The sequence below is a fragment of the Cynocephalus volans genome, chromosome 6, assembly GCF_027409185.1.
Source record: "Cynocephalus volans isolate mCynVol1 chromosome 6, mCynVol1.pri, whole genome shotgun sequence".
In the NCBI taxonomy this organism is placed as follows: Eukaryota; Metazoa; Chordata; class Mammalia; order Dermoptera; family Cynocephalidae; genus Cynocephalus; species Cynocephalus volans.
In genome coordinates, this window is record NC_084465.1 from 155,972,309 (window position 1) to 155,986,233 (window position 13,925).

A 13,925-nucleotide genomic window follows, 5' to 3' on the forward strand; every position below is an offset into this window, starting at 1 on the left:
AGCTGGAGAGTGAAGGTGGCCTGGAGGCAGAAGCCGTTCCTCCTGGAGGAGGTCATTCTTGGTTCCCTCCGGGCCTTCAACTGATGGGATAAGGCCTGCCCACATTATGGAGGGTCACCTGCTTTGCTCAAAGTCTCTGCTTTAAATGTTAATCTCCTTCAAAAAGTACCTTCACAGAAGCATCAAGACTAATGTTTGACCACGCATGTGGCTGCCGTGGGCCAGCCGCCTTGACCATAACATTAACCATCACACTGGTCAGCGCTGCCGAGTGCCTGGGCCTGCGGCGGACTGCATTTTATGCACAAGCCAGGGCCATAGGTGAGGTGTGGGAGCTTGCCCAGGGCATTTAAGAAACGGGGTGACCTGCTCCTGGATGCCTGTCTCAAGCAGGCAGGGCTTGTAACTGTCCCCAGAGGTTATCGACCTGCGACCTGCGTGGCTGGATGACAGTTGACATTTCTTGCATTCAGATCTCAGCTGGGAGCCAGGCCCTGGGGCTTGTGCAAGCTGAGCCTCACACCTCAGTGACCTTTTGCTTAATTGGGACTGTGGCTTCATTCCTGTCACCTCTGGCCCCATATTTAGGCACGAGTAACTTCTCGGTGCCTCTGGAGATGAGTCCTGTTGTTCTCCTTCTAATCACTGCTTCGTTTTCCCGACAGAATGTGGCAGCGCTTGGACATGCTGGAGGAATTTATTAGCAAAAAGCCTTGAAACTCCACCTCCCTGAAATTTTCTTTTTCTGGGAAAAAATACCTGTACAAGTTGCGGTCCTCATCTCCCTCCCCTCTGTGTGCCTGCTGAAGTTGGCCTCACATCCCCTGGCCTACTCTTATTAGGCCCTTATGCCATCCTGTGAATCTGATGATAAATATCACCCATGAAGCAGAAGAAAAACAGCCTGGTATTCTGGGGCGGGCTTGGCCTGACCCTAACGTTGGCAAAGGTTTGGAAAGGAGCTGCCTGATGGAGAAATAGACACCAGCAGAGAGGCACAAACAGGTCCCACCTTGATAAAGCAGGTGGTTTTCTCTTTTCCCCATCAGGTGCCATGTTGGGGATGGAAAGATGAATGGTGGATGAACGAGTGAGTGAGCAGAGCTGGTCACAGAGAGTGGAAGGTTGTGTCGCTGCCAGTGTGGTGATAGTGGGTGTCTGGAAGCCCTGTGTTTTGGCTGTGGCCTGGAGCCCCATGCAGGTTCGGGCTGGCAGTCTGTGTGTGTCCCGTGCCCTGCATCTCACTGGCCAAGGCTCAGAGAGGCAACGCCGCCAGGAACTCAGGACCGCGAGGCCTGTCCTTGCTGCTGGGGTGTGAGCACAGGCCTCAGTGTCACCCACGCTCAGGCCCCTAGGCTTCCTGCCAGGCTTTGGGATCAGTGTTTCTCAGAACACCAGGTCTTTCTGGGCAGTCCAGGTCTGGCCGCGTGTTCTTCCTGAAGTGATGGCAGGCCTTTGCGAATGCCCCACACCTTGAGCCTTTCCCACTGAGGACAGCAAGCCGGGGTCCTTTGAGAGCTTCCCTGGGGGGAGGGCTGGAGCTTGACAATGCTGTGTTGGTGCGGCAGTTGCAGGCTCTGTCCAGGGCTCCCAGGCCTTCCCCTCCTTAAAGTTCTAAACCCAGAGCCGCTGTTCCCACAAGCACTTTCCAGTACTTTCCAGAGTGGGGCATCCAGCCTCAACACGGGCACCCCTGTCACTGGGGCTAGCCTTGGATCCTTGGGACCAGGATCTCCGGTCTTGACCCCAGCCTGCCCTTTTACCACAGGGCGGCTTGTGCAGGAGGAACGTGGTGGTGAAGTGAAGATTCTGTGGGACATTTTTCTCTTTGAGGGACTGTGTCTGTCAGAAAGAAGAGGCTTGGAGGAGAGTGGTGTAACAATATTCCAAGTTTTAGCCCTTGTAGTTAGCCAGGATGTGCTTGGAATTGTAACACTTGAAAAGGGCAATGGAGTATGCACACTTTTTAAAAAAAGAGTTCACAGGTTCTGAAGCTCGATTGACTGGATTCTGCAGGTCAGTGTAGTTCTTCTAACCATTGAGAAAGAGAAACTAATTTAAACGCAGTTTATGTAGATTATTTACTTGGTTCTTTCATCTGTGTGTACAAAGGAATATGGCTGGAAATTAAGAACATGGAAACATTTGGATCTGTTTATATTTTGTTTTTCCAGCATAATCTTTGTGATGTTCTTATTTGGATGAAAATGCTAGTGATTTCTTAACTCAGCCACAAACACAGGGTTTAAAGGAAGGTTAATTACTCTGAAATGCTTGCGATGCACAGAGCTGGGTAAATGAGTCAGACTGTGTTTATCTTTGGGGTTTTTTGGTGCCAGGTGTCTAGAAGCCGCAATTTACATTTGGACATCATTGGAGTGAAGTTTCTTGGCAGCCAGTGGAGGGTGATGGGAGGGCTTGTGGCCAGAACCTGGTGCCCGTGGGTCTGCAGAGTGGCTGGGACAGGGACCATGCAGCGCCAGTCCTCAGGGGATCCGGAATACCTCTGTGGGTGCAGCACCCCCTTCTCTCTACCCCGCTTGCCCAGGTGATCGTCAGGGAGGACCTGAGGAAGACATCCCAACTTCAGTAACTGACTTAACGGCCCAGGGTCTCCGCAGCCCTCTCTCCGCATTCGTGTCTTTTTAGGGTTCTGGTCAGCTCAAAAGACAGTTTGGCTAAAAATGAAAGCTGCTTGTGCAGGCCTAGGATGTATTTTTACTTATTTTTTGGTTGCCTCTTGTGGGAAGCAAAGAGCATGGTTCTTTTCAAGTCAAAAGGATTGAATGAATGGACTTGAGGCCTCTGTATGGGACTGAAATCCCCTGCTCCCATGTGTACGTAAGCCGAAGTGCAGGATAAGTGCAGGGAAAAGTCTGGAATGTGTGCAGCAAATTGTCAACAGTGATGGTCTCTGGAGAGCATAGTCAGGAGGGACTCCAGCTTTTTGCTTTTTGAACTTCCTTTATTGTTTTATTTTTATATAAATACAATTTCGTAAATCTTCTTTTCTGATGGAAAAATAAGGTGTTTTTTTTATTGTGGTAAAATGCGCATAACATGTAATTTGCCATTTTAACCATATTTAAGTGTAGAGTTCAGTGGAATTAAGTACTTTCACACCGTTGGGCAGCCATCACCAGCATCCATCTCCAGAACTTTTCATCTCCCCAAACTGAAACTTTGTCCTCCTTCAACACTAGCTCCCCAGTCTCCAGCAACCCTTATTCTACTTTCTGTCTCTATGAATTTGACCGTTTTAGGTACTTTGTATGAGTGGAATTATCAGTATTTGTCCTTTTGTATCTGGCTAAAAAATAAAGGTATTTTAAAAAACATTTCAGTCAAATCGATGCAGTCACTTTATTTTCTTCCTTTTCCTTTATATTTTAAATCAGTACACAGCAAGAATGATGATTTTGGTGTACAGTTCTATGAGTTTTAAGACATGTGCAACCACGACCACAATTAAGATACTGAAAAGTTCCATTCCCCCCCCAAATTTCCCTGTTCTTGCCCTTTATATTCAGACCCTCCCACCTCCAGCCACTTACAACTCCTGATCTGTTCTTTGTTTCTGATTTGTTCCTGATTTGTTCTTTGTTCCCTATAGTATACCTTTTCGAGAATGTCATCTGCGTGGAACCACGTAGCACGTAGCCTTTTAAGGTTTGCTTCTTTTACCCACTGTGATGCCTTCGAGGCTCATTCAGGTTGTTGTGTGGTTGATAGTTCTTTTTTATCACTGAGCAGGATTCCATTGTGTGCTTGAATAGAGCTGCTGTAAACGTTTGTGTGCAGGCTTTCCTGTGAAAATATGGTTTCGTTTCCTTAGGATAAATACCCAGGAGTAGGATTCCTGGGTCATATGGTAAATCTGTGTTTAACTTTATAAGAAACTGCCACAATCTTTTCTCGAGTGGCCGTACCGTTTTACGTTTTCACCAGCAGTGTTGCTGTGCATGCTCACCAATACAGGATATTGGTAGTTTGTTTGTTTTTAAGCCTTTCTAGTATGTGCACAGTGCGTCTCATGGTGGTTTTGATTTGCTTTTCCTAATGGCTAATGATGTTAAACATCTTTTCATGGGCTTATTTGCCATCTGTATATTCTCTTTGGTGAAGTATCTGTTCCGGTCTTTACCCCAGATTTTAATTGGGTTGTTTATTTTCTTGCTGTTGAGTTTTAAGAGTTCTTTATGTATTCTAAATACAAGTTCTTTGTCAGGTACGTGATTTGTAAATATTTTCTCCCAGTCTATACCTTGTCTTTTAATTCTCTTACAAAGCAAAAGAACTTTAATTTTGATGAAGTTTAATTTATCAAGTTACCAAATTTGATAGAGAATTCATAGAAATGACTAATTTTATGTTGTTGACCTTGTACCCTCTGACTTTGTCAAACTCGCTTCTTAGTTCTAAGAGTTTTTATGTTAAAAAAAATTCCTTGGAATTTTCTGCATAAGCAATCATGTTGTCTGTGAATAGGCTGTTTTATTTCTTCCTTTCTAATCTGCCTTTTATTTCTTTTTCTTGCCTCGTTTCACTAGCCAGGACTTCCAGTGCAATGTTGAGAAGCGGTGAGAGTGGACATTCTTGTGTTATTCCTGATTTCATGTGGAAAGCCTTCAGTCTCTCACCCTTGAGCATGACATGAACTGTGAGTGTTTCATAGATACCCTCTATCAGGTGGAGAGAGTTTCCTTCCGTTCCTGCTTTGCTGAAAGTTTTTATCATGAATGGTTTTTGAATTTTTCATATGCTTTTTCTACACAAATTGATGTGCCGGTGTTCTTTTTCTTTTGTTAATATGGTGGATTACGTTTATTGATTTTTTTAGAAATATTGAACCAGCCTTACATTCCAGAATAAACTTCATTTGTTTGTGGTGTATTATTTTTGCATGTTGCCGGATTCAGTTTGCTAATATTTTGTTGAGGAATTTTGCGTCTGTGTTCATGAGATGGTGTTCTGTAATCTTGTACTGTCTTTGTCTGGCTTTGCTGTCAGGGTAATGCTGGCCTCGTTTAAGTTGGGAGATGTTTCTTCATTTTCTGTATTCTGGAAGAGATTATATATAATTGCTGTTATTTTTTCCTTACGTTTGATAGAATTTGCCAGTAAAACCATCTGGGCCTCTTCAGATGTCTTTCAGAAGGTTTTAAATTATGTATTCAATTTCCTTAGTATTTATAATATTGTTCAGGTTATCTGTTTCATCTTGGGTGCATTATGTGTAGTTTGTAGTTATTGAGAAATTTGATCATTTCCTCTAAGTTGTTGACTTTATGTGTGTAGAGTTGTAAACAGTTTTCCCTTTAATGTCTGTGAAGTCTGTAGTGAGAACATCTTTCTTTCCTGACGGTGGGAATTGGGAATGTACGATCTTACTGGGGACCTCAGACCTCATGTTTTAAACACAGCCTTTGTTTAATCTCTATGTCTGTAAGTGTTATCAAATCTCATTTGGCTGGATCCTCTTGATTTATATGGTGCTCCCTGGGGAATAGCAAATGAGGTGTGTTAGGAGGATCATTAAGGCTTTTAAGCCCTGAGGTAGCATTTGGTGCCCAAGAGTGGTAATTTAATACGCAGCACCCCAGTGACCTACATGACTTCAGAGTCTCCAGAAGTGCCAGGTCGCTGCCTGGGAGCAGTTACACACAGGGAGGATTGGGCCACTTTTGTACCAGAGCGAGAAGCCTGCAGCTTCCCCTGCAGTGGGGCTGAGATTTCACCCCTTGTTCGTGGTGTTTGAGAGGGTTGTTCTGAGTGGTGTTAGTAGATATTGGTTTGTTTTTGTTTTGTCTGTTTCCAATAAAGACCACAAGTTAGCCTACTTAAAAAACCCAGGCAAAATAAGGCCAAAATGGAGTAGTATGTTTTAATGGGATGTTAAGCAGAGATTGCTTTGTTGTTTATTTGGTGGGATTGAGGACTGATTGAAGATAGTTGATATCCTTTTATATATGTTGTCTTCTTTTGTCCCTTTTAAACTGTAAAGTAGACATTTTTTGAATGGCACAAGCTGTGGATTTTGGTTTCTTGACCCTGATACTGTAACATCTTCTTATGTGAGGAAAAAGGTCACAGTTTTTTAGTAACTCTTCAAGCAAGATTAATTTTGCTTCGTTTAATTAAAAAACCTGTGTCGTGCTGGGCTTTAAAACAGCGGAGTGATTTATGAGCAATAAAAGGAAAATAGGTTTTTGCAAAGACAGAGGGTTTGGAAATACCTGTTACAGAGAGGGTGAAGAGTGGTCCCGTGTGGACCCCAGGGCCATTGTGGGGTACTGAGTTTTCTCAGTGATGGTGAGTCCTTTGGATGACTAGGCCTGACACTGTGACTGTCCTGGACCTGCTGTTTTGTAAGGGCTCAGGCTGTCATTCTCTTTCTGCTGCTTGTCTGCGCTGTGTGTCTGGTGTTGCCGCACGGGTGTGTGATGTAGGTGTTCACGGCCTGATTAGGTAAAGATGTTTTAGGCGTTATGTACTGTGGCTCCCACCCTACATGCTCTGACAGCTCTCAGGAGCTGGGAGGGCTGCTCTGCAAGCCTGAGATCGCAGGATGTGCGAGATGCCAGCCTTCCCTGCCTCTGCAGCGGTCCCCCCTTATCCGTGGGGGATATGTTCCGGGACCCCCAATGAAAGCCTGAAACTGCGGATAGTGCTGAACCCTACATACACTGTTTTTTCCTGTGCATACATACCTATGATAAAGTTTAATTTATAAATTAGGCATACAGATTAACAACAGTAATAAAGTAGAACAGTGATAACAGTGCACTGTAATAAAGTTATGTGAATGCAGTCTCTCCCTCTCTCAGAGTACCTAATTGTACTGTGCTGGCCCTTCTTGTGATGAGAGATGGTAGATACCAAGCCTGCTCATCTCATCAAGTTCTGTTTTCAGACCTTGGTTGACTGCAGGTAGCTAAAACCTCAGAAAGCGAAACTGTGGGTAAGGGAGAGCTGCTATGTTGTGGTCATGTCCTTGCAGCAGTTTATAAGAACTGCGACTTTCCTGAGTATGATTTCCCCTTACTATACAAGTATCGCGTGTTTACTGTAGGAAGTACAGATGGACCAAAGGAGGGAAATTAAATCAGCTCTACTGAGAGAGCCGCATTTGGGTGTGCATCCTTCTGGAATTCACTATCCTAGTCTCCTTTGGGGCCAAATTGTAGGAATCATCTGGCTGCGAGCTCTGAGAATGTGGCGTGAGGACTTTGGGGCATTAGGTGTGTTTTCTCTTTCTTGACCTTTTCGTGGGATCATGAGGTCATCCCAGCCCTGTGGTGTCAGGAGATTGGCAGCTGTGATGGAAGGGCAGGAACAGCAGGATGGGGCACGTGCTCGTACCAGGGAGTGAATCACAGGTCCGCGTCCGCATCCACGCATGGCCACCAGGAAGGAGGTGGGCATGAGGCGTGAGCTGGAGCCACACCAGGAGAGGAGTGCCCATTTCTGGTCATGGAAATTTTTCAGCCTTAACAACAGAGGGAAAACCCCAGTTAATTTTCACACATAGGGTTGTGAACGCTGTGGATTAATAATTGTTTCTTTCCCGGAGGTTGGTGACATTTTAGTTTCTATTCTGATTGCTTGTAAAACAGTAACCAAACCCTCCAGGGCTTGTGCCTTCTGGAGCTGGTGGCTTAGAACCTTCTAGTTAGATAGTAATGAGAGTGCTGTGGAGATGGGGCAGTGCCCTTGAAGAAGGTTCTGGTCATTGACGTTTTGTTCGTATCTGTCACCTTCATGTGAACTCAGTGATGAAAGTTTGGGATCTACAGTCACCTCGCTGGCTTCACAGGAGATTAGAACTCACCTCATAGCACAGACCTGCAGAGCTGCAGACACCATTCCTTTGTGCTGTGTTTGTAATTACTTGGCGTTTACTAATTGCAGTGAAACTCATCTGAAAGCACAGAGCTGTAGATACCATTGCCACGTGCTGTGTTTGTAATTAGTTGGTGTGTACTAATTGCAGTGAAAAAGTGCAGTTGGCTCCGCTTTGAGAAGTTAGTGTGTGCAGATATTAACAAACGACGTATCTCCAGCCTGACCTCATGCTGATGTCTCCTGTGTGTGTTCTGGACAGGAGGGACCTCACTGAGGCCTGAGCAGCATTGCGGGTACACATGTACCCAGTGAAGTGTGGTCATGCATGTGCTCACGTGGCCTGTAAACATCAGCGTGTCTCTGCACAGGTGCATACACTGGAGGAGGGTGTCGTAGAGGTAGACACCTGGGGCATACGCCCTGTGGCGGCTTCCTAGAGCCAAGGCAACCCCCCTTGTCACATTATGGGTTTTTAGAGATACCCGAGGAGCCCCAGAAAGAATTCAAGATTGGCAGAAAGAAAAGACATTTTTGAGAAGAAATCCACCCTCACTGCTACATGAACTCAAATCTGAGTGATCACCCTAGATTTTGTTTGAATTGGGGGAAATTTTTTTGGTTCATGTTATTTAGCATTTTGGGTGTCTGGTCCCTTGGTGCCCACAGCGGCTATAGCACCAGGCTGGGAAAGCCCTGCAGCCAGTGCAAGGGGCTGCTGATGAGCCCCACCCTGCCCCACAGTCTTCTGAGATCCCTCGCCACCTCAGCCGCTTGCTCCGTCGCATGCCCCAGCAATCCAGCTCATCCCAAATCTTTACCTAGCCCTGCATCTCTCTTCTTCCTAAATCTTGGGACTCTGCTCCCTCCTCTCTTTCTGCCTTGGACTTTGGAATAAGCAGCCTTTGAATGGAGCTTTGGGCTGCTGGGCTCACCTGTCTCTGTGTGGCTCTGTGAGTTGTCATCACCCAGAGCAGTACAAATAATCCTCGTCCACGGATGTGCAAATGGATTTTGTCTGTCTTCCCCCAGGGAAAAAGCCGGCTGTGTCCATTGGGAATTAATTTCAATATTCTTTTATTCCAAGTAATTTTTTGTCATTGTTGAGGTGAAATTCACGTAACATTAAGTTAACCGTATTAAAGCGAACAATTCAGTGCTGTTTAGTCCATTCGCAGTGCTGTGCAGCCTCTTTCTAGTTCCTGGACATTCTCATCACCCCAAAAGGCAATGCCTGCCCATTAAGCAGTTACTGCCCGCCAGCTTCCTGTTGCCAGCCAACTGCATATCATTTTGTGATTCTTTGACTTCTCCTTTCAAGGGGTCGGAACATCTCATTGCTTCTCCCATAAGTAATGAGTTAGGTAACATTTTTACCATGTGGCCACTTTTTAAGTGACCCTTTAACAGTCGTCACCCCTAGTCTGAGCTGCAGATGGGGCTGGTTTCTAGGGGGCTTAGGCACCTCCTTTTGTCTGTTCTCTGTGGGATGCAGTGGACTAAGGGCTCTTTTTAAAGTGAGAATCCCGTCCTGGAGGGCAGGGAGGAACGTTCCACGAGTGGATTTCCCCAGTCTTGTCTGTGGGTCAGAGCCAGAAGGGGACCAACGTATCTTGGGTGATAACATTGAAAATGAATCATCTATCTGGGCTGCTCCTCTTTGCCCCTCCAGGTTGACCAATGGGTATTTATTATGGGGTGCTCAGGGCTATATTAAGCATGTGAGATGTATACAACTGTGGAGAGGACATAGTGCCCAAACCAGAGATGCATCCAAACAAAGAAAGAAATCCAGTATAAGTCGGAGGCAGCATGCTTGTGTTGTAGTTGTCAGTGTGAGCTGGGCAGTGAGCAGGACCCTCGCCCTCGGGACACTTGCAGCCCCCTGTGGTGCCTGTCCCCAGGAGGCTGAGGACCCCTGATCTCCCGTGCCCTCGTAAACCTGAAGGACGATGGTGTGATTTGGTCCGATGCCTCCTCTCTCTGATGCTGACCTCCACAGCTGCCTAAGCACAGTCAATTCCCCTTATGGGGCCTCATTCCATGGGACCAGTGGGTTTGAACTCTGTCCTTGGTGTCCGTGGCTTTTCCTTTGTTCCCGAGGCCTTTTGGAAAAAGGACCCATCCCTGCTCCCCCCAAGCTGGAGTGTTGTGCCCCACAGCTGAGGGGTCTCTCCTTACTTCGATGAGTTTCCATCTTTTTCCTTCTAGATCCTGGCATTTGGAGAAGTGGCCAGAGTTGGCAGTCCCCATCCTGCTGTGGGACTTGTGATGTCTTGTGCCATCCTAAGGTTGACTCACTCTTGGGGTCCCTGACACCTCCTGGTTGTTTGTAATCATCCTCCAAAACCCAGGAAGGGGGGCAGGCTTTCTGGCTGTTCCTTTTTTCTTTTTTCTCACAGTTAGCATCTTGATGAAATAACTCAATTCACATTTAAACTTAATTATTTTACGTCTCCAATATGATTCAGAAAAATACTGTAATTGGTCATCTGAGAGCGTAGCGCATCTAAGAGAAGAGAAGAAACGGCTCACAGAGCAGTTTGGGGGCAATTTTCACTGGGGGAGACAAGCCACGTCCTCCATTTTTGATTTGCATTCTGATTCTGAAATTTGGCAAAAACATACAGAACCTGAAGCCCGTGACCGTGACCGAGGTAGAAAGTGGAGGAGGCATCCCAGTGACCGTAAGAGCTGAAGTTATGCCCTTTGCTCTAGTTGGCTTCATGTGGTTTTTTAAGCACGTCACAGAGACCTTGCTGTGGAATCCACTTGTGGTTGGTGCTGGTGTCGTGCCCTCCCTGCTACCCCCTGCAAATCAGCAACAAAGGAGTGGTCATGACCTTGATCAGAAAGATAAAGGTCAGGACTTGATCTCAGAGAGCCCCTCAAAAGCCCCACTGAACAGATTTAGTGTCTAGGAACTGACCCCTGTCTGTGAAGATGACTTGATTATTCGTACAAACTTCAAGTAGATTTGCAACTCAGAAATGGGCTGTTCATACTTTTGGTAAATGACCAAGGACAGCTTTAAGTAGGTGTTGTTGGCTCATTGTTGTTTCGAGTGATAAGCATTAGTTGTTTTCTATAGACTGGTATTGGGGCATTTTTGCTCCTTCAAATTTAAAACATTCCATCATCTTACAAAATTATTTTGTAAAGAAAACACAGCTCTCATTATTGGATATGCCACAAGGAAAAAACATTTCCGTGTCTAATGGGATGGTCTGTTGCTGTTCAAGTCAGTGTTATTTTAAGGCAGAGCGTGGGTGGCCACTTCCCCTGGAGCCCTGCTTCCCTGCAGAAACCAGCTTTGCGGGTTTTGTATTGTGAATTAACATAGGGGTAATGGTCTTAATTACTGTGCGTTATAATAGCGCCATATCTAAGTTCCGGGCTGAAGTTAGGAGATGTCCCAATATCTGTACCTCTGAGAAGTTAAGTTTCAAGGGTTTGCACCACAGTTTCTAAGCATTTCTTTTTGGGTCTGCAGACTGTCCTGGGTAGAGAGTGATTTCAACACCATCCTCTGCAGTTTGGGACCCTGCAAAGCCTGAGTATTTGCCTTCCTAACCCAAACCAAGTTTAATGAGCAGCTGGGAAAAGAAGGTAGCTAAAATTCACCGTAGCCTTCTTAAATCTATTTATTAATTCATTTGTTATTCAATCAATATGCATTGGCCCCGGGACTCTGGGGTTTGTCAAGTCCAGGACAGCAAGATTTCTGTCTGTACATTACTCTCCCAGTGTAGGAGGAAAACTTTCGGAGGTACATCCCGGCAGCTTTTCTGGTGTGTCCCATGTTGTCCTAGGCGGGCAGCAGGTCATGCTTGCCTCCTTGGTTAGTTGAAGCCAGTACAACTCAGAACTGCAGCCGTTTGCTCGAGGTCATATGTGGGAAAGACGGACACTCACACTTTGGCCCCAATCTGTTGCTTTCTATACCTCAGTTATCTACTCCTTCTTTGGGGATGTTTTCAGTTTCACTCTATCAAGAGTATACTGGGATGAGAGCTTCTGTGATGATCTGTCTCTGTTTCTGGTCATTGCCCATAGGGAGGACAGACCCTTATAAGGTTCCTGATGTTCCTGCCATGTGGTTTTCTAGAAGAGTCTTTCCATTGACAATGGGGCAGGCTTACACCTGCCCGCCTCCGTTGAACCTCATCACTCTTTCCTCTGTCTTCAGGGGGCGAATGGTCTCTTGCTTAAATCTGCATTTTTTTGATTGCCAGTGAAATGACATTTTCCTTCACTTATGCAATTAGTAACTTTAGGAAAGGGAAACTTGGGCACTGGAGAGGGCATTGCTGAGTTCAGCAGAGGCCCTGAGCCACATACGTGTGTGATTAGGTGGCAGAGGCTTCCATCTGGGGAAACTGCTGTCCATGGTGGGGTTTGTGGGACAGCGGGTGGCCTGGCCATGTCCTCCTTCCTGGCGTCAGTGTGATGGCCACATAGGTAGCTGTGTGTGATGTGTAGCTGGCCCTGCTGACCACTGTTCACTTCCCGAAGGGAGGTTGGCTTAAATCAGGTGCCCAGTGTGCCGAGTTCTGTGTTTGAGGGGAAGGGTTCCCCATGTGATGCAGGTATCTGAACTGTGTGATTTTCTTCTGATGTGGCTTCTCCCCTTTTTTCTTGCTCTCTGGCCCTCAGGAGCAGCTGTGATTGGGGGAGGAGGGCCTCAGATATACCCCTGAGCCATCTCTTGAGCCATGACCCTGTACCGGTGGGCCCTTGTTTAAACCTGTGAGTGCCAGTCTTTGGGGAAGCAGAGATCTTACCTGTGCATTCAGTTTCGTCACACAGGTGTATAACGCATTTTGGAGCTTCAAGTTGTTTGTAATCTATAAGCAGGTGTCAAATAAAAAGCAAATCCAGATTTAGTAAGAAGAGACTTTCCTACAAGGTCAAAGGTTCAGATCCCTGTACCAGCCAGCCACAAAAAATGAAAAGAGAGAAAGAGAGATTTTCTTAGAAAGGACTATTGCCATAGGGGCAGGGGGCTGTCCACACTCTGGCTATGAGATCACAAGCCTCTCAAGGGTTAGGCCAAAAGGGTTTTTCTTCCACAGGGAAGTAGAGACAAGGCTGGGAAGATCCAGGTATGGGGCGTGGGATGAGGGTGGAGTGATCAGAGGTTGTTTCACTGAGCCTGTTCTCAGGAGGGGCTGTTCCTGGCCCAGGTGGGCCCAAGGGGCCTGGGGAAGGAGAGGAGGTGAACCAAGGTTTGCTACAGGCATTTTGTGACTGATCAGTAGGGCTGAGTGGTGCAGCAGGTTGTTCTGGAACACAGAAGGTAGGGGATTTCTTACCCATCACTGTTTCCCAGAAGCACAGGGCTTGGGTAGAGTCAGCTTTGTCATGCTTGTCACCCAGAGTTTTGCACAGAACAGGGTGTGTTGTTTTGGTTGACTGGTCGTTGGCCTGGGCTCCCTTGTTCGGCTGGATGGGCCCTGAAACCTTGGCCAGGCCTCCAGTGCGACCCCTCCTTCTAGGGAGGAGGAAGTTGAGCCAGGGTGACAGAGGAAGGTGCCTGCTGCATAAAGGGGCAGCTCCTGCGCCCTGGGGAGGATGAAGGGCAGGCCGGGGATGCAGGGGTAGAGCAGGGCCCGGGCTGCAGGAGGATTCTCATCCCTCCTGGTGGGAGCAACCCTGGGGGTGTTGGTAGTACACACGCACATGAAGACTTTTTCTCACACACAAGTTCTGAGTTTGCACTCCCTGCAACTGCCTTCTTCAGTTGTGTGTTTCCTTGCGTCCTCAGGAGGCTGGGACTTTTGGTGGAGCTGGGCACATGAAAGGATCAAAGGCATTCATTGGGGAGTGAATGGGCCTCCTCTGTTCCCTGACACTGCCATCTGCGACCAAATACTGTTTGCTGGAACAGCGTTTCTCAGAGTGTGGCCCTTGGACCAGCAGCAGCAGTGGCATCCCAAGAACCTGTTAGAAATGCATGTTCTTGGACCCACCCCAGAGCTTCGCATGGTGGCAGCTCCAACTGGGGCCCAGGGATCTAGTTCTCATACACCCACCAGGGGATCTACTGCACATTCCAATTTGAGAACCACTGATCAGAGAGG

At 46.8% G+C, this 13,925-nt stretch overlaps 1 protein-coding gene across 8 annotated transcripts in view; it reads left to right on the forward strand.

Annotated features, from left to right (window-relative positions):
• The window catches only part of SEMA4D (semaphorin 4D), a 125,632-nt gene that overhangs the window by 18,502 nt on the left and 93,205 nt on the right, over positions 1–13,925 (forward strand). The window contains exon 1 of one of the 8 annotated variants that reach the window (XM_063100360.1): positions 4,586–4,660. The exons of 4 other annotated variants lie outside the window; for them this stretch is intronic. The gene's annotated coding sequence lies outside the window, so the exon portion shown is untranslated. Of the gene's footprint in view, positions 1–4,585; positions 4,661–13,925 lie in introns of those variants that run through there. 3 more of the 8 variants (XM_063100355.1, XM_063100354.1, XM_063100358.1) reach the window with 3 other exon arrangements.